General features: G+C 43.7%; 1 long non-coding RNA gene across 1 annotated transcript; it reads left to right on the plus strand.

Moving 5' to 3' along the window:
• The first annotated feature begins 962 nt into the window (after nt 1-962).
• Nucleotides 963-14,548, plus strand: LOC121556787. The gene is made up of 3 exons (XR_005998217.2): nt 963-1,057; nt 4,305-4,418; nt 14,508-14,548. It is a non-coding gene; the product is annotated as an uncharacterized LOC121556787 (long non-coding RNA).
• The last annotated feature ends 4,149 nt before the right edge of the window (nt 14,549-18,697 follow it).

The raw sequence follows: 18,697 nt of genomic DNA on the forward strand, positions 1-18,697 counted from the left end.
TGAAGAAACTTTAAAAGTTCTTGAAATTGTCCATATTGACTGACCTTCATGTCTTAAAGTAAAGATGGACTGTCGTTTCTCTTTGCTTATTTGAGCTGTTCTTGCCATAATATGGACTTGGTCTTTTACCAAATAGGGCTATCTTCTGTATACCCCTCCCCCCCTACATTGTCACGACACAACTGATTGGCTCAAATGCATTAAGAAGGATAGAAATTCCACAACACTACAGACTCCCTGGTTCGATTCCAGGCTGTATCACAACCGGCTGTGATTGGGAGTCCCATAGGGCGGGGCACAAGGGTTTGGCCGGTGTAGGCCATCATTGTAAATAAGAATTTGTTCTTAACTGACTTGCCTAGTTAAATTAAGGTAAAATAAATTCCACAATGTAAAAATAAAGAAAAAAAATTTTTTTACCCCGCACTATTTATTTTTAGGGATATTTATTATTGCCAACACCATTATCCTGAAAAAGAAGATGTCACCAAAGATTTTAATAACTAAACCAAGATCAATTACTGCCTTCCAACGGGACCAAATGAATCATAGTGGGCAGAACAAGCAAGGAGGTGGGCAGAGCCATGCACGAGCTAGCGAGATCCTATTGGCGTTTTCTAGCATCATCTGCATATTTCCGTTAGGGAACGCCTCCCCTGTGATGCGCGGGTGTGAAATAACTCAATTCGCCTTTGCACTCCTAAACAATGCAATAAAAAAAAAACGTTTGCAAAGGGTGAAGTCTACAAGACTTAGTCCACTCTGTTCATAACAGATTTTAGTTTTGGGAACAAAAAACTGTATTCAGATCAGATGTTTCATCGATTAAAAAAATGTGCTAAATGTCAGTCAAACTCCATCTCTTTCTATCTTCTCCCACTGCCGGCCAATGGAAACGCAAAGCGGATGCCTCACATTTATACATCCGGTGAAATATCTGTCTCATTGTTCTATCTGTGACGTCGCTGTTGCATTTAGGGGGAAAAGGAAGTACAAATAATAACAAAGAAAGCAGCAGAACTGTGCTGTCGAAACGATCACTTTTGTGTTACTACAGGTATGTAATAGCACGTTTAAACCTTCTAATATTGAAAGAACATGTCATAACATACCAGGTAACAAATCCGTCTATTATCATGTTAGGGTATAACGTTTGGTAAAGGTGTTATTTTTTCTGTCAAACCGAAAGATTCATCTAGCTAGAGACGTTGGTTTGTCTGAGTGAATGTACATCATTTCATCAAGGTCATTTCATAAAGAATCCATTTATTTGAGATTTCTTAATTCGTGATGCGAGCTGATAAAATGGCGGCGTCCAAATCTGCATCATATTTTTACATTTTAGGCATTTAGCAGACGCTCTTATCCAGAGCGACTTAGTGAGTGCATAAATTTTTTTCATACTAGTCCCCCGTGGGGATCGAACCCACAACCCTGGCGTTGCAATCTCCATGCTCTACCAACTGAGCTACACGGGACTACATCACCAGACTTCAGTACAGGCAGTGCGGCTGCATCAGAGGCAGAAGTTGTGTTCGAATACTCATACTTAACTGTACTATTTGTGACGTCATTTAAGTAAATAGTATGCTTATTGGTCATAGTATGTGTTATGTGAATAACTCATGTCGTAGAGTTTTTATATTGCAAGCATAATCCTTTACCAAGGTGTTACAGGTCATGACATCCTAATCCGACACTCATAATGCACCTGTTTATATATCCTAGATAGGTGCCCCACTAGCGCCATCTCTGCTCATTATCTTAACATCTTTCTTTTCATATATAATTAGCTCGAACACTTCATACCATTTTAATACCACAGTGAAAATATGTATTTACATTATCAACACATTTTTAAAATTATATTTTGAATAAGATACAATTAATTGTCCATCTCTTAAGGGACATAGTCCCCGTACCACAGGGATGGTCTTATGTTAGCCCATGTCCTAGTTTGTCACACTAGTAGCATATTGGGCACCTCTGGGACGTTGGGCGCCTCTGGGACGTTGGGGCGCCTCTGGGAGCCTCAGGGCCTTTCCTTCCTCTTCCACAGCCTCCTGAAATAACTGATAACTGCCCTGGTGGGGTCTTCCTAGTCTCCTCATGTGTCCTACCCACACCATCCAGAGGATATTCACAGTCTTCCCATGTGGCCCTCCTGTGCCCTATGCTCTCCTGAACTGGGCGTATGTCCTTCCGGTTCCTTCCATACTTTCGGCCCTTTACTTCCACTTCATATGACCTTGCGCTGATGTGCCCTATGCATGTGCCAAGACTCCATGTGGCATCCCTGGCATAAGGTGACAGGAGCACTCTGACAGCTTGGCCTTGTTTTATTACAGGCAGATTTTTGCATGCTGGTCACAGTAATGTTTTGACTTGTCCTGACGTGCACGCTTGTGTGCCTGAACATCCCTAATTGGTGCGAGGAGCTTGGGAGTTGTTGGCAACAGAGAACGAGTGCGTCTAGACATTAAGCGCTGTACAGGACTGCTGCCGAAGCCCTCTGTGGGAGTATTTCTCCATGCCAAAATGTCTTCCCACACATCTGTGCCTTCCTGCATAGCCTTTGTGATGAGAGTCTTTGCTATTTTCACTGCTGACTCTGCCTTACCATTACTCTGACTGTGGTAGGGTGAGGAGGTCACATGATGGAACTCCCAGGCTTTTGCAAACAAAGCAAAGTTTTGACTCGTGAACTGGGGCCGTAACTACACCACTATCAGGTATGCCATATCTGCTAAACTGCTGCTTACAACAGTCGATGATGCAAGCGGCTGTTGTGTCAATCACTTTCTCCACCTCCCAAAAATCTAAATAGGAGTCCACTATAATCAGAAAAGGAATGTTCTTGACTGTGTACAGATCCATTCCCACTTTAGACCAAGGAGGTGCTGGTATGTCATGTGGCTGCAGCGTTTACTTTTGCTGCTTAGGTAGATTAGCATTACAGATGCCGCACACGGCCACAAAATGATTATTTTCTTGGGTCATGTTGGGCCAGAATACTGAGTCTCTAGATTTCCTGAGACTGGCTTCGACACATGAGTGCCCTGCATGGATACGAGAGAGAGTCATCGGACGTAGAGTTTCTGGCACTACCACCCTGTCGCCTTTGTAGACGACCTCTTCCTGCATTGTGAGTTAGTCTCTGTATGTCCAGTAGTCCCTCACCAGGATGGGCGTACTCTTCCTTGTGTCCGGCCAGCCTCTTAGGATAAAAGACTGAAGCATTCGAGAAGTCTTGTCCTCTGCTGAATGAACTTTGATAGCATCCCGTGTCTGCGGGGAGATGTTTTGATCAGTAGCATGGTTCACATCTTCAAACTCAGCCTGTAGAGCATATACAGTCTCATTTGTCCGATATTGCAGGTGACTAGTTGTTGGTAGTCCTGCTCTAGACAATACATCTGCAATGTGAAGCTCTATTCCTTTCTCGTATACTAGTTGATAATGCTGAAGCTTTAGCATCATCCTTTGAAGTCGCCTGGGGCAGACAGAATAGGTTTTTTGAAGATAAGCGGCTTGTGAGCAGTGTGCACCGTGATAAAGTCCCTACCATGAAGGCATTGATCAAAACGGTCACAAGCGAACACTATGGCTAAGCACTCCTTTTCAACTTGGGCATATCCTTGCTCCGTGGGTGTCAATGTCCTTGAAGCAAATGCAGTGGGCTGCCCCTTCTGCAGGAGCGCAGCCCCTAGGCCTTTGTCACTTGCATCACATTGTAGGGTCACTTCCTCAGAGAGGTCATAGTACCTCAGTATTGGTTGATTTCTTGCCAATTTCTTGATTTGCTCCAATGCAGCATCATGTTGAGGAAGTCATGCCCACAGCACATTTTTATTGGTCAGCTGACGCAATGGCTCACATACGTCAGACAGATGAGGTAAGAATTTGGCTAAGTAATTTACAAAACCAAGCAGTGTCTGTAGGTGGCAGCATTTGCTGTACTGCCTCCACCTTCTTGGGGTCTGGCTTCAGGCCTTCAGCTGTCAAGAGATGTCCCATGTATGTAATACTTGTGAGCCTGAGCTTAACTTTGTCTTTATTCAGCTTTAGATTAATATCCCTTGCTCTTTGTAAGAGCTGAGTCAGGTTGTGGTCATGTGTGCCAGTAACCGAAAGGTCGCTGGTTCTAATCCCCGAGCCGACTAGGTGAAAAATCTGTCGATGTGCCCTTGAGCAAGGCACTTAACCCTAATTGCTCCTGTAAGTCGCTCTGGATAAGAGCGTCTGCTAAATGACTAAAATGTAAATGTAAATGACATGGTCCTGCACTGCTTCTTCCTTTGTAGCACCACAGCCGTATACCAGGATGTCATCAGCTATGACGCTTATTCCTGGCAGTCCCTGAAGTGCATAATGCTGCCTTCGCTGATATTCCTCAGCAGCTGGTATCACTCCAAAAGGTAACCTTGTCCACCGGTATCTACCATTGGGGGTCCAAAATGTGGTGAGGTAACTACTCTCTTCATCCAAACGTACCTGCCAGTTCCCATTTTTTTGCATCCATAACCAAAAAGATTTTAGCTTTTGCCAGGCTTGGCAGTACCTCTTCAATGGCATGCATTTGGTAATGTGCCCTACATAAGGCTTTGTTCTGGGCACTTGGATCGAGGCAGATTCTTATTTTGCCAGGCTTTTCCACCACAACCATGTTGCTTATCCACTTAATAGGTTTGGTGACCTTCGTAATGACACCCTGTTCCTCCATTGAATCAACAGCCTTTAGTATATTTTCCTTCAGTGGAATGGGGATTTGGTGGGGAAACTGTTGAACTGGTCTAACAGACTCATCCACCACCAGGAGGAGCTCACCTGGCAGAGCCCCATCCCTTTAAAAACATCCTCAAACTGTTTCAGTATTGCCTCTGATGGGACCTTTTAGTTTTTCTTTAGTGCTGACATGATGATGGTGGTGGTTGAGCTGGAGCACCTTAAGCTTTTCACACGTTTCTGCTGGAAGGAGAGGCTGCTGCAAGGTTTTCACCACTTGGAACTTTAGCACGTTTCCCCATCACGATTGGCTTGTAGTTCACACTCCCCTATTGGTGTAGGGCGTCAGGTAGCTTAGTGGTGAAGAGCGTTGTGGCAGTAACCGAAAGGTCGCTGGTTCTAATCCCTGAGCCGACTAGGTGAAAAATCTGTCTGTGCCCTTGAGCAAGGCACTTATCCAGAGCGACTTACAGGAGCAATTAGGGTTAAGAGCATCTGCTAAATTACTAAAAAACAAACAAAAAACAGCCTTAGCCTTCTTTGGTTGTGGCTTTGCATCTCCATCCTGCATTACTTGTATAAAGTCTCTGTAGCCGAGTATATTAACAGTTGAGCCACTGTCTAGCTGGCATTTTATAGTGCTGCTTGTGTAACCGGTGTGAAATGGCTAGCTAGTTAGCGGTGCGCGCTAGTAGCGTTTCAATCGGTGACGTAACTCGCTCTGAGACCTTGAAGTAGTTGTTTCCCTTGCTCTGCAAGGGCCGCGGCTTTTGTGGAGTGACGGGTAACGGTGCTTCGAGGATGACTGTTGTTGATGTGTGCAGAGGGTCCCTGGTTCAAGCCCAGGTAGGGGCGAGGAGAGGGACGGAAGCAACACTGTTTCACTTGGATCATAATCACAGTTATCACATGTCAGTGGGGCAAGCTTTTAAGTTTGTAGACCATTTATCTTTGCCACTTTGAACAGAATTGACACCTGTCATGTATAGCATGTCAGCTTCTTCTTCATCATCATTATGATCTCTGCATGTATCCTGTTCTAGCAGATTGACAGGCTTAACTTCATCATCATTATGATCACTGCATGTATCCTGTTCTAGCAGATTGACAGGCTTAACTTCATCATCATTATGATCACTGCATGTATCCTGTTCTAGCAGATTGACAGGCTTAACTTCATCATCATTATGATCTCTGCATGTATCCTGTTCTAGCAGATTGACAGGCTTAACTTCATCATCATTATGATCTCTGCATGTATCCTGTTCTAGCAGATTGACAGGCTTAACTTCATCATCATTATGATCTCTGCATGTATACTGTTCTAGCAGATTGACAGGCTTAACTTCATCATCATTATGATCACTGCATGTGTCCTGTTCTAGCAGATTGACAGGCTCACTATTGCAAAATTGTTCTTTTTTTCCCACAGAATTTGCATATAACCCCATATGCTGGGCATTTGGCTCTTGCATCCATCTTTTGTATTTTTCTGCCTTGCGTCACTGTCCGATGAATTATGTTTCCATTTTTTGTCGACATGGTCTCTGTATTTGTTGTGAGTGGCTTAATTAACAGATTCTGCCTGTTCAGGGACAGTGTTCATCTTTTTTAAATGGAGCTGTGTCTGTTCTCTTGCTCGTCATATACAGTGGGGAGAACAAGTATTTGATACACTGCCGATTTTGCAGGTTTTCCTACTTACAAAGCATGTAGAGGTCTGTAATTTTTTATCATAGGTACACTTCAACTGTGAGAGACGGAATCTAAAACAAAAATCCAGAAAATCACATTGTATGATTTTTAAGTAATTAATTGCATTTTATTGCATGACATAAGTATTTGATCACCTACCAACCAGTAAGAATTCCGGCTCTCACAGACCTGTTAGTTTTTCTTTAAGAAGCCCTCCTGTTCTCCACTCATTACCTTTATTAACTGCACCTGTTTGAACTCGTTACCTGTATAAAAGACACCTGTCCACACACTCAATCAAACAGACTCCAACCTCTCCACAATGGCCAAGACCAGAGAGCTGTGTAAGGACATCAGGGATAAAATTGTAGACCTGCACAAGGCTGGGATGGGCTACAGGACAATAGGCAAGCAGCTTGGTGAGAAGGCAACAACTGTTGGCGCAATTATTAGAAAATGGAAGAAGTTCAAGATGATGGTCAATCACCCTCGGTCTGGGGCTCCATGCTAGATCTCACCTCGTGGGGCATCAATGATCATGAGGAAGGTGAGGGATCAGCCCAGAACTACACGGCAGGACCTGGTCAATGACCTGAAGAGAGCTGGGACCACATTCTCAAAGAAAACCATTAGTAACACACTACGTCATCATGGATTAAAATCCTGCAGCGCACGCAAGGTCCCCCTGCTCAAGCCAGCGCATGTCCAGGCCCGTCTGAAGTTTGCCAATGACCATCTGGATGATCCAGAGGAGGAATGGGAGAAGGTCATGTGGTCTGATGATACAAAAATAGAGCTTTTTGGTCTAAACTCCACTCGCCGTGTTTGGAGGAAGAAGAAGGATGAGTACAACCACAAGAACACCATCCCAACCGTGAAGCATGGAGGTGGAAACATCATTATTTGGGGATGCTTTTCTGCAAAGGGGACAGGACGACTGCACCGTATTGAGGGGAGGATGGATGGGGCCATGTATCGCGAGATCTTGGCCAACAACCTCCTTCCCTCAGTAAGAGCATTGAAGATGGGTTGTGGCTGGGTCTTCCAGCATGACAACGACCCGAAACACACAGCCAGGGCAACTAAGGAGTGGCTCAGTAAGAAGCATCTCAAGGTCCTGGAGTGGCCTAGCCAGTCTCCAGACCTGAACCCAATAGAAAATCTTTGGAGGGAGCTGAAAGTCCGTATTGCCCAGCGACAGCCCCGAAACCTGAAGGATCTGGAGAAGGTCTGTAGGGAGGAGTGTGCCAAAATCCCTGCTGCAGTGTGTGCAAACCTGGTCAAGACCTACAGGAAACGTATGATCTCTGTAATTGCAAACAAAGGTTTCTGTACCAAATATTAAGTTCTGCTTTTCTGATGTATCAAATACTTATGTCATGCAATAAAATGCAAATTAATTACTTAAAAATCATACAATGTGATTTTCTGGATTTTTGTTTTAGATTCCATCTCTGACAGTTGAAGTGTACCTATGATAAAAATTACAAACCTCTACATGCTTTGTAAGTAGGAAAACCTGCAAAATCGGCAGTGTATCAAATACTTGTTCTCCCCACTGTATCTACAGCTTTAGTCAGTGTGAGTTATGGTTCGCGCAGCATACTTGCTCTTACTCTGTAATCTTTACAGCCAATCACAGGTCTGTCTCTGATCATTCATCTCTCATTGACCCGAAATTACATGAATCAGACAATTGACGCAGCCTCACAACATGTTCACCAGACGTTTCTGCTTGAGTCACGGGTTAAAAATGAATCCATATCCTAGATAGGTGAACCACTAGCGCCATCTCTGGGTTGGCATTATGCCCATTATCTTACCAGTATGGATATAGTTAGTATGAAAAAAGTTCCCGGATGTCGTACTAAATTTGCCAAAATACGAAGTACAGTCGTGGTCAAAAGTTTTGAGAATGACACAAGTATTGGTCTTCACAAAGTTTGCTGCTTCAGTGTTTTTAGACATTTTTGTCAGATGTTACTATGGTATACTGAAGTATAATTACAAGCATTCCATAAGTGTCAAAGGCTTTTATTGACAATTACATTAAGTTTATGCAAAGAGTCAATATTTGCAGTGTTGACCCTTCTTTTTCAAGACCTCTGCAATCCGCCCTGGCATGCTGTCAATTAACTTCTGGGCCACATCCTGACTAATGACAGCCCATTCTTGCATAATCAATGCTTGGAGTTTGTCAGAATTTGTGGGTTTTTGTTTGTCCACCCGCCTCTTGAGGATTGACCACAAGTTCTCAACGGGATTAAGGTCTGGGGAGTTTTCTGGCCATGGACCCAAAATGTCGATGTTTTGTTCCCCGAGACACTTAGTTATCACTTTTGCCTTATGGCAAGGTGCTCCATCGTGCTGGAAAAGGCATTGTTCGTCACCAAACTGTTCTTGGATGGTTGGGAGAAGTTGCTCTCGGAGGATGTGTTGGTGCTATTTCTTTATTCATGGCTGTGTTCTTAGGCAAAATTGTGAGTGAGCCCACTCCCTTGGCTGAGAAGCAACCCCACACATGAATGGTCTCAGGATGCTTTACTGTTGGCATGACACAGGACTGATGGTAGCGCTCACCTTGTCTTCTCCGGACAAGCTTTATTCCGGATGCCCCAAACAATCGGAAAGGTGATTCATCAGAGAAAATGACTTTACCCCAGTCCTCAGCAGTCCAATCCCTGTACCTTTTGCAGAATATCAGTCTGTCCCTGATGTTTTTCCTGGAGAGAAGTGGCTTCCTCGATGCCCTTCTTGACACCAGGCCATCCTCCAAAAATATTCGCCTCACTGTGCGTGCAGATGCACTCACACCTGCCTGATGCCATTCCTGAGCAAGCTCTGCACTGGTGGTGCCCCGATCCCGCAGCTGAATCAACTTTAGGAGACGGTCCTGGCGAGTCCGACGAAAGCGGATACAAATTCATTGCTTTAACTAATTATGACAAATGTTAAGAAAATGTTGAGCAATGTAATAAAGTCATGACTTTTCAAATAAGTTACGTTATGTTGGTTGACAATTTGTTAGTGACGCTATCCTTACAGCAGTATGTGCCGGTATGTTAGCTAGTTACCTAACGTTAGTTGGCTACTAATACATGGAACTTGCCAGGCAGTAGCGTGGAACCCAAGGCACCTCGGATCTACACTCCTGAGGGAGCTTGCCCGGCGGATCATGCTCCCGCAGCGAGCACAGCAGGTGGTGTCTTCTTTTATAAAAAATAAAATAAGAATAAAAATTGATTTAATATGTTTTTGCAAAATGTAGAAGTTCTTCAACAACAATAGTAATTGATACAACAGAGAGAGAAAAACAGATTATGAAGTACCTGAGAGTGGTGTCATGGGTGGTGTGACCGGTGGAGCTTTTCTCTTCCTTTTCTGTGCTGCAGTTTGAGAAAAAGTAGTGTTAGACAGAGCATGTTTCATCAAAACCCTTTTCAACTTTTTTACATCAATCAATCAATCAATCAATTTTATTTTATATAGCCCTTCATACATCAGCTGATATCTCGAAGTGCTGTACAGAAACCCAGCCTAAAACCCCAAACAGCTAGTGATGCAGGTGTAGAAGCACGGTGGCTAGGAAAAACTCCCTAGAAAGGCCAAAACCTAGGAAGAAACCTAGAGAGGAACCAGGCTATGAGGGGTGGCCAGTCCTCTTCTGGCTGTGCCGGGTGGAGATTATAACAGAACCATGCCAAGATGTTCAAAAATGTTCATAAGTGACAAGCATGGTCAAATAATAATCAGGAATAAATCTCAGTTGGCTTTTCATAGCCGATCATTAAGAGTTTAAAAACAGCAGGTCTGGGACAGGTAGGGGTTCCATAACCGCAGGCAGAACAGTTGAAACTGGAATAGCAGCAAGGCCAGGCGGACTGGGGACAGCAAGGAGTCACCACGGCCGGCAGTCCCGACGTATGGTCCTAGGGCTCAGGTCTCTCAGTTGGCAATTCATATCCGATCATTAAGAGTCGAAAACAGCAGGTCTGGGACAGGTAGGGGTTTCGTAACCGCAGGCAGAACAGTTGAAACTGGAACAGCAGCAAGGCCAGGCGGACTGGGGACAGCAAGGTATCAGCATGCCCGATAGTCCCGACGTATGGTCCCAGGGCTCAGGTTCTCAGAGAGAACGAGAGAATTAGAGAGAGCATACTTAAATTCACACAGGACACTGGATAAGACAGGAGAAGTACTCTGGAGGAAGCTGCAGGGGTTTTGGAGGAGGTGGAGATGACTTGAGGGCTGGTGCTATGGACTGTAGATATGTAAAGAGAGATTTTTTATATTGCTGTTTTATAAAACAGATAACAGTCATTTTTTCGTAATTTAGCATGTGTTTACCTGTGGAGGTGGCGGTATTCAAATTGCAGGGGGCAGGGACACCAGACGATGCGGTGGTGGTGACAGAAAGGGGGGGTGGTGTGCATCGTGGTGGTGGTGGACAAAACTGCCGACGATGGCTTGGAGGAGCTGGTGTTTGTAATGGTGGGGTTGAGGGGCCGACGATAGTGTGGCCGGGAGAGTAGGCACGTGGCCTTCTTCTGCAGCTGGGGACTCCGGCGGCTCCTACAGGTGTTGCACACTGGGAGGCACTGGTATTGGTGATGCAGCTGTCAGCAGTGGTTCCAGCAGGTGGTCCAGCAGAGGCGATGGCGTCAATGGTCTCATCCATGGCAGCCCTCTCCTGTGCCCTCTGTGTTCTGAGGGCTGCCTGACGCTCTTTCTCCTCTGCCTCGGCCCTCTCCTTCTCACCAATCTCCTGCCACTGGCACGTGTATTCCTCCCCTGTGAGGCATGTGGCGACCATAGGAAGTCTTCTGTATCGGTCCAGCCGATACTTCAGGACAGTAAGGATGTGCCCCAGGTCCTTCGCTATCAGCCCCCCCTCTAGTAGGGGGTGCTCTTCTAGGGCTGGGAACAGGGGCTGGGACTGGAGCAGGGGCTGAGGGTCCTCCTGTGGTCACTGGGGAGGAGGTGCTGCTGGTTCCAGGAGAGGCGGTGGTGGGACCCGGTAGGGACTGAGACGGCATTAAACGGGACCCTTCAATGGCTGAAGGGTCAAAAGGGAAGAGGCCACACTTCTTAAACCCTTCCACCACATAGCGCATGTCCTTGCATCGCTGGTACGGGTAGCGGAATACTCTGGCAAATTCTGATTTGTTTACTGTGTAGGAGTGGTCAAAATGGCTAAGGTCTCCAGCTACCTTGGAGAACTCAGCCTTTAAAGGGCCAAAGTATGCCACGTCCAGCGGCTGCAGGACATGGGTGCAGTGTGGTGGAAGACAAATAAGTATAACCCCTTCCCTTGTTTTTTCCCCCTCATCAATCTACACACAATACCCCATAATGACAAAGCAAAAACAGGTAGTTAGACACTTTTGCTAATGTATAAAAAAAACATTTTGCATTTACATAAGTATTCAGACCCTTTACTCAGTACTTTGTTGAAGCACCTATGGCAGCGATTACAGCCTTGATTCTTCTTGGGTATGACACTACAAGCGTGGCACACCTGTATTTGGGGAGTTTCTCCCATTCTTCTCTACAGATCCTCTCAAGCTCTGTCAGGTTGGATGGTTAGTGTCGCTGCACAGCTATTTTCAGGTCTCTCCAAGTTGTTCAATCGAGTTCAAGTCCGGGCTCTGGCTGGGCCACTCAAAGATATTCAGAGACTTGCCTGAAGCCACTCCTGCGTTGTCTTGGCTGTGTGCTTAGGGTCATTGACCTGTTAGAAGGTGAACATTCGCCCCAGTCTGAGGTACTGAGCGCTCTGGAGCAGGTTTTCATCAAGGATCTCTGTACTTTGCTCTGTTCATCTTTCCCTCATTCCTGACCAGTCTCCCAGTTTCTGCCACTAAAAAACATCCCCACAGCATGATGCTGCCACCACCATGCTTCATCGTAGGGATGGTACCAGGTTTCCTCCAGACGTGACGCTTGGCATTCAGGCCAAAGCGTTACATTTTTGTTTCATCAGACCAGATAATCTTGTTTCTCATGGTCTGAGAGTCTTTAGGTTCCTTTTGGCAAACTCCAAGTGGGCTGTCATGTGCCTTTTACTGAGGAGTGGCTTCCGTCTGGCCACTCTACCACAAAGGCCTGATTGGTGGAGTGCAGCAGAGATGGTTGTCCTTCTGGAAGGTTCTCCCTTCTCCATAGAGGAACTCTGGAACTCTGTCAGTGACCAAGACCCTTCTCCCACGATTGCTCAGTTTGGCTGGGCAGCCAGCTCTAGAAAGAGTCTTGGTGGTTCCAAACTTCTTCCATTTAAGAATGATGGAGGCCACTGTGTTCTTGGGGACCTTCAATGCTGCAGAAATGTTTTGGTACTCTTCCCCAGATCTGTGCCTCGACACAGTCCTGTCTTGGAGCTCTATGGACAATTCCTTCGACCTCATGGCTTGGTTTTTGCTCTGACGTGCACTGTCAGCTGTGGGACAGGTGTGTGTGGCTTTCCAAATCATGTCCAATCAATTGAATTTACCACAGGTGGACTCCAATGAAGTTGTAGAAACATCTCAAGGATGATCAATGGAAACAAGATGCACCTGATGTCAATTTCGAGTCTCATAGCAAAGGGTCTGAATATTTATGTAAATAAGGTATTTCAGTTTTTATTTGTAATGAATTTGAAAAAAAATCTAAACCTGTTTTCGCTTTGTCATTATCGGGTGTTGTGTGTAGATTGAGGGGAAAAAATTATTTAATCCATTTTAGAATAAGGCTGTAACGTAACAAAATGTGAAAAAAGGGAAGGGGTCTGAATACTTTCCGAATGCACTGAAGGCTGTGATTTACTTAGGGTCAGTCTACAGTGCCTTTTGAATTCATTTTTAGAAACACCAGTTTGGCAAAATAATTAACTTTATATCCTGGATACAAAGCGTTCTGTTTGGGGCTTCAGGTTCATGTGATGGTGCCTGGAGAGCAGGCCAGCAGCAGAGAATATCCTCTCCACCCCTCCAGAGCCACTGGGGATGCCAAACACCTTTTTGGCCACTCTGGGCAGGCTGTGCAGGGATGCTTTTTTATTCTTTCCTATAGGTAGGCCTGAAGGTTTTTAGGCAAAATAACCCAATCAAAACGTAAAGCTCCTTGAAAGTTGGCATATTGGGCCAAAATCAATGATGGCCTATTGTATAGATAATAGAACAAACATGAAGGAAATTCTAAGAGATCTCATTTTTAGTAGTAAGTACACCATCATGTTTTCAGGATATGTGTCTTTTCAGATTCCACAATGGTTCTTTAGTTGTGGACATTACATCACAATAAATGGCTTTTGGTCCTCATCTTTGTAAGTCACCTTGATTTTGCACCTGTGGGTTTTAATCAGTTTCTTTATGAAAATATATTAGCGAACTCCATGACAGTAGCTAAGGCAAGGGGCTATAGCAGCACACAAGTAGACTACCAATGCATGCTGGGCCGGGCAAGCCCTGAGTTCATGAAGTAAGCGCTACTGGAACGCTATTGCAGCGAAATTGAAGCGGGCGAGAAGGCCGACGCTCCAGCGGTTGGGAATCTCACTTCGCGCTCCAGTCAAAGTGGGCTCTGCTCTGCTCTGCTCACATACTCTGATCAGAGAGAGAGACAATTTCACGGTTGCACTACAGTTTTGAAGCTGAATGTAATGTTCATCGGTTTTCTACATGTGTAGTAATATTCAGACACATTCAGTTGTTTCTATATTTATCTATAAATGTTACTATGGTGTGATCGGGAAATACAATTGGTTGTGACTGAAATAATACAATAAAGACAAGGTTATTCAAGAAAATAATTAATAGTGTTGCCTAAAACAAACTGTAACCTTGTACTAAATGGTTTTTGAGTCATTTATGTATGTATGTGGATTCAGGAAATCTATTATAGGTTAAGTGCACTTACGTTGTGTAATTTAAAGTGTGTACTTTGTGTCTAATGTGAATTAATGAATGTTTTGTTGTCAGTGCTTAGCTACCTGATCTATTGAAGTGAGAATTGAACAAGAAAAAATATAATATGTTTTTAGAGAATAAAGAAAGTGCCAGAACTGTCCAGACAATAACTATTGTGTCCGTTTCTCTTTATTACTACAGGCCGACTCAGATTAAGTCTGAGGCCGGTAACATCAACAGTGAGGACAAACCCAGCCTGCCTCTCTCCTTCCACACTGAGTCTAAACCTACAGTCACTGGGTCCAGATTGTGACAGTGGAGCCCTGTTTGCACTGCAGGATCCAGAGATGGCATCAGTGAAGCTGGAAGACTGCAGTCAAACACTGGAGCTGAACGTCAACATTAAAGATGAAGAAGAGGAGGAGAAGATTGGGAAATCTGTTTCTCACGGTAAGAGCAGGTTCTGTCTAACTCAGTTTGTTGTATTCATTTATCTATAAGTTCTCTTCATAAGTTAGACCTCCATAAGTTATGACCCAGTCTATTGATAGGTTGAATTCAGTCATTTTGATATCACATCCCTGAAGAACTCCAGACTGCACAACAAAGCTTGTGTTGTTCCTTCCAACTTTCCACTGTGCATGAAAAGTTCCAGTAGAACTGTTTCATGATGAACTGTTTCAATGAGAAGGTAGATGTTATTGTCAGCATTTGTTTTATTCACTGGGCTATCTGGAGTGTTCAGAGAGTAGACTAAAGAAGTGAAGTAGACAAACTGCCAATGTTTTAAAGTTCTATTAAATGAGTCTGTGTAGTTTCTAACCCTTGTGATAGTGAGTTGTGGATGATATGGCTCATAATTGTCACTACTTATTGCAATCAACTGTTATCCACTTTTAGAATAGTTGTATTTTACAGTGTACTTACAGTGCCTTCAGAAAGTATTCATACCCCTTGACTTATTCCACATTTTGTTGTGTTACAGCCTAAATTCAAAATTGATTAAATTAGTATATTTTTTCTGAGCCTTCTACACACAATACCAATAATGACAGTGAAAACATGTTTTTAGAAATGTTAGCAAATTTATTAAAATTGAAATGCAGAAGTATCTAATTTACATCACACCCCTGAGTCAATACTTTGTAGAAGCACCTTTGGCAGCGATTACAGCTGTCTCGAAGAGCTTTGCACACCTGGATTGTACAATATTTGCACATAATTATTTTAAAAATTCGTCAAGCTCTGTCAAGTTGGTTGTTGATCATTGCAAGACAGCCATTTTCAAGTCTTGCCTTAGATTTTTAAACCGATTTAATTCAGAACTGTAACTAGACCACTCATGAACATTCAATGTTGTCTTGGTAACCAACTCCAGTGTATATTTGGCCTTGTGTTTTAGGTTATTGTCCTGCTGAAAGGTGAATTTGTCTCCCAGTGTCTGTTGGAAAGCAGACTGAACCAGGTTATCCTCTAGGATTTTGCCGGTGCTTAACTCTATTCCGTTTCTTTTTATCCTTAACAAACTCCCAAGTCCTTGCTGATGAGAAGCATACCCATAACATGATGCAGCCACAACCATGCGAAGAGTGGTACTCCGTAATGTGTTGTTGGATTTGCCCTGAACATAACGCTTTGTATTCAGGATATAAAGTTAATTATTTTTGTCACATTTTTACTTTAGTGCCTCATTGCATTGCAAACAGGATGCATGTATTCTGTACAGCTTTCCTTCTTTTCACTCTGTCATTTATGTTAGTATTGTGGAGTAACTACAATGTTGTTGATCCATCCTCAGTCTAACTGTTTTAAAGTCACCATTGGCATCATGGTGAAATCCCTGAGCGGTTTCCCTCCTCTCTGGCAACTGAGTTAGGAAGGACGCCTGTATCTTTGTAGTGACTGGGTGTATTGATACACCATCCAAAGTGTAATTAATAACTTCACCATGCTCAAAGGTATAGTCAATGTCTGCTTTTATTTGTTTTGTTTTTCTACCAATAGGTGCCCTTCTTTGTGAGGCATTAGAAAACCTCCCTGGTCTTTGTGGTTGAATCTGTGTTTCACTACTTGACAGAGGGACCTTACAGATCATTGTATGTGTGGGGTACAGAGATGAGGTAGTCATTCAAAAATCATGTTAAACACTTAGTTCCATCTGTCCTCCAACTGGTGGTTTAGAATCTACAGATGTGGTATTCATATTCAGATGCTAGATAGTCGTAGTAGAATTCATCTTGGTACAACAATATCCAACATCTAGTCATGTATCCATGCCCATGTATGTGTTGTGGTATTGTGGTATTGCTTGTAGGCCAATGACACACAATTTCAATTTAATCAATTTTTAATTCAGGCTGAAACACAACAAAATGTAGAAAAAGTCAAGGGGTGTGAATACTTTCTGAAGACACTGTATATGAAGTCATATGTATATCACACCAACTGACTGGTTGTTCTGATGTTGTTCACACAGGAGACCATGTTGAGACATTCTCTACATCCAGAGAGCAACAGCAGGAAGATCACAGAGCTAAGAGGTCTCACCACTGCCCACATTGTGAGGAGATTTTTCCAATTCTATCAAAGTTAAAAATACACCTAACAATACATACAGGAGAGAATCTGTATTCCTGCACTGACTGTGGGAAGAGATTCACAACATCAAGGGCTTTAACAATTCATCAGAGAATGCACACAGGAGAGAAGCCTTACTCCTGCTCTGACTGTGGGAAATGCTTCATTAAATCATCTAAATTAACCATTCATCAGAGAGTGCACACAGGAGAGAAGCCTTACTCCTGCTCTGACTGTGGGGCGAGTTTCTCCCAATTGGGCCACTTAAAAACACACCAACGTATACACACAGGAGAGAAGCCATACTCCTGCACTGACTGTGGAAAGAGTTTCTCCCGATTGGATACCTTAAAAAGTCACCAATTAATACATAAAGGACAGAAGCCTTACTCCTGCTCTGACTGTGGGAAATGCTTCATTAAATCAGCTAAATTAACCATTCATCAGAGAGTGCACACTGGAGAGAAGCCTTACTCCTGCTCTGACTGTGGAGAGAGTTTCTCCGATTGGATACCTTAAAAAGTCACCAACTAATTCATGAAGGGCAGAAACCTTACTTCTGCTCTGACTGTGGGAAGAGGTTCTCTCAACTGGGCAACTTAAAAACCCACCAACGTATACACACAGGAGAGAAGCCTTACTTCTGCTCTGACTGTGGGAAGAGGTTCTCTCAACTGGGCAACTTAAAAACCCACCAACGTATACACACAGGAGAGAAGCCTTACTTCTGCTCTGACTGTGGGAAGAGTTTCTCCATGTCAGGCAACTTAAAAACCCACCAACGTATCCATAAAGGTGTGACGAGGTGTGTGAATGAAGGAGTCAGGCGCAGGAGGTAAAATACCGAAGTCAAGAGTTTATTCTGTTTACATAAATAAAACGCACCCAGCGTCAAAACGAAACTATCACAAGGGAAATATTCCACCATGGCAATAACAAATGGAAGAGTAGCTCAACCGAGCTACTCGCTATCACAATGAAACAATCACTCACAAAGACAAGGGGAACAGAGGGAACACTTATACACATACTAATTAGGGGACTGAGCACCAGGTGTGTGTGATTGACAAGACAAGACATGACAAGTGGAGCGATGAGAATGGGATCGGCAGTAGCTAGTAAGCCGGTGACGACGAAGCCGAAACCTGCCCGAACAAGGAGGGGAGGCAGCCTCGGCGGAAGTCGTGACAAAAGGAGAAAAGCCTTACTCCTGCTCTCACTGTGAGAAATGCTTCAAAACATCAGCTGAGGTAAAAGTTCATGGAGAACACACACAGGAGAGAAGCCTTACCACTGTGACTGTGGGAAGAGTTTCTCCAGATTGAATACCTTAAAAACACATCAACGTTTACATAAAGGAGAGAAGCCTCATCAGTTGACTCAGACCAGCTAAGATTAAAGTATCTCCATCACTTCATTCTCACCTCATAAAGGAAGTAGTAACAGTGAATTTGATCAATTGAAGAAAGCATAGAACACAATTGTTTCTCACTGTGCAGTGGAAAGGGAGCGTTTTATACAATGTTAGCCTCTACTTTACTGATCAATGTGTTTTGTTAGCTTCTACTGTAGAGATATTGAGATCACCTTGGATTTACCCTTAAGTTGAAAACCCTCTGAGGCTTCTGACATTGAATCAATAGTCTGAGGGTTGACTGTGTGGTACTGCTTCCATCTAAAGTTTTCTGTGGGAATGAATTTGTAGACACAACATGTATCAGACAGAGATGGTGTGATGAGCAGTTTTCAGCATACATTTGGCTGGATTATTTTTTGCTACTAAATTACTATTTGTTTAATGATACACGGGCTAT

This window comes from Coregonus clupeaformis, unplaced genomic scaffold, assembly GCF_020615455.1.
Source record: "Coregonus clupeaformis isolate EN_2021a unplaced genomic scaffold, ASM2061545v1 scaf1813, whole genome shotgun sequence".
NCBI lineage: Eukaryota > Metazoa > Chordata > Actinopteri > Salmoniformes > Salmonidae > Coregonus > Coregonus clupeaformis.